The sequence below is a fragment of the Olea europaea genome, unplaced genomic scaffold, assembly GCF_002742605.1.
Source record: "Olea europaea var. sylvestris unplaced genomic scaffold, O_europaea_v1 scaffold1142, whole genome shotgun sequence".
NCBI classification, from domain to species: Eukaryota; Viridiplantae; Streptophyta; class Magnoliopsida; order Lamiales; family Oleaceae; genus Olea; species Olea europaea.
The window spans coordinates 276,442-278,502 of NW_019228810.1; positions in this window are offsets into that span (position 1 = coordinate 276,442).

Sequence of the window (2,061 nt, forward strand, 5' to 3'; positions counted from 1 at the left end):
ATTATTTTACACATATACCAAAAATTTTTCTAATTTTTAACAACATATTCTCTAGAAAATATTATTTAAAACACTTTTTTTTTTCCAATTAATGAGAATCAAACAAGCTCTTATCGTACTGATTAGTTCAATAGTTTTTGCATCTATTACGGATTCAAATTGTCCCTGGATCTTGGAACCAAATTACCCCTTAGGCGGTCGAGACTTCTGCGAGTTCACGGGTGTGCATTTTCAACTGCCTTCGCCTATCATACTTTTATTTTTTATAAATGGGAAAGTGTATGATTTAACAGATTTTGAAGTGACTAATTGCCATTATTATATCAAAGGTCTTTTTCTTCAGTGTTTTTTCCTTTTGATTTTATCATAAAAATAACAAATGAATTAAAAAATGTTGGGCAGCCCATCCTTTTGATCTCACTTATTCAACTAGAAAGGTATGTTCATTTGATATTATTTTTACTTCGTACAAAAGAACTTTTTGAGAAAGTTACTTTATTTTTTATTTCAAAACTAATTTTTAAAAGAATTTCTTATTTTGAAAGTATTTTCAGAAAAAAGTCATATTGATATAAAACTATTACATAACAAAATTACAACAAATATATTTTTACAAATGCAGTTAATATTTGAAGAACAAGCATCTATATTAATATATATTTGTTTCTATTTCATGAAAGGGACTTGGCATTGTGTTCCCCATGCACAAAACATTAAGAAAACAATACTTCAATGGCCTCTAAATATTTCAACATTGCAAGATCTTCTAGATTCGCTCGTGACTTATTTACTTTTATGAGTCACTCAACAATTAATAAGTTATTAGCTTTTGAAAAACCATTTTATTTACCGAAATCAAATAAAAATGTAAGCAGAGTTTTCAAAAACTATACCCTCAATTCGTAATATACTATAAATTACAGTATAAAAAATTATAAATCAGAAACAATGATCAGAAAGTTGAAATTCGACAATAATTCTCAAATCATGATCTATTAAAATTAGCAAATTAACTTAGTACCTTTTTGTGTTACTATCACAGACCGTTGCGGATTGAGATGAAATGCGAAGTCTTAAATTTAGAATGACGAGGTGTGTGTGTCTATATATATATATATATTTCACATTCATGAAGGACTTATTATTACTTTCTAGAAATATTTTGCAATCACATTAAAAATAATTGTGAAACGATTAACAAGAATAACGAGAATTTTTGGATTTTATTTTTCAGAAACAAACGTGCTTTTTGCAAATAGATAGAGGAGTGATGATACACGTACAGAAACGGGTTTACCGACCCTATACCGATCACTCATACACATGGGGTGGGTGGATGAGTCGGTGTGGGCTTTTTTTTTTTTTTTAATACAAATGGGTCCCATTTTTTGTCACTATCGGTAGGGGTTCTGTCAAGCAGAACCCCTATACACCAAACATTAGTGTTGATAGTGTAATTTTGAGAGAGTAGTTCATAATAATAGGAAACTTACAAATAGACTTCATAATAATGGGAAACTTACAAATAGACTATTTTCCCCCTTTTGCTTATTTATTGTTATAGTTTAATTACAACTTTTTAATATTCTAGTGTATATATCATTTTTGCCTTTTGCTTATTTATTTGGTATAGTTTTTAAATGTGCTATATTCGGTGGGTTGGACAATAATCCTTTTTTCTTAAATTTTGTGCCATTTAACTTTATAAAAAAAATAAAAAATTCTAATAAAACTTCTTAAAGTTAACAATACATAAGTATATAAAATGGTGCCCCTATAGTTATAAGGCTCCGTGAAGTTGCACATCTCGCATGACTTTAGGATCGTCCCTTATTTGCTAAGAACTCAATAAAAGTCCATGGTTCCTATATTTACCTTGCTTTTATTCTAACTATACTCACCAGTACAAGAAAAGTATGTTCATAATCATATATAAATCTAACCATGGATATGAAAATACACCTAAATTTTTGTAGCTATCGTGGGAAAAATTTCACCATCATAGCTAACAAATGCAATTTAAAAAAAAAAAAAAAAAAAAAAAGGGGAGGAGGGGAAAAA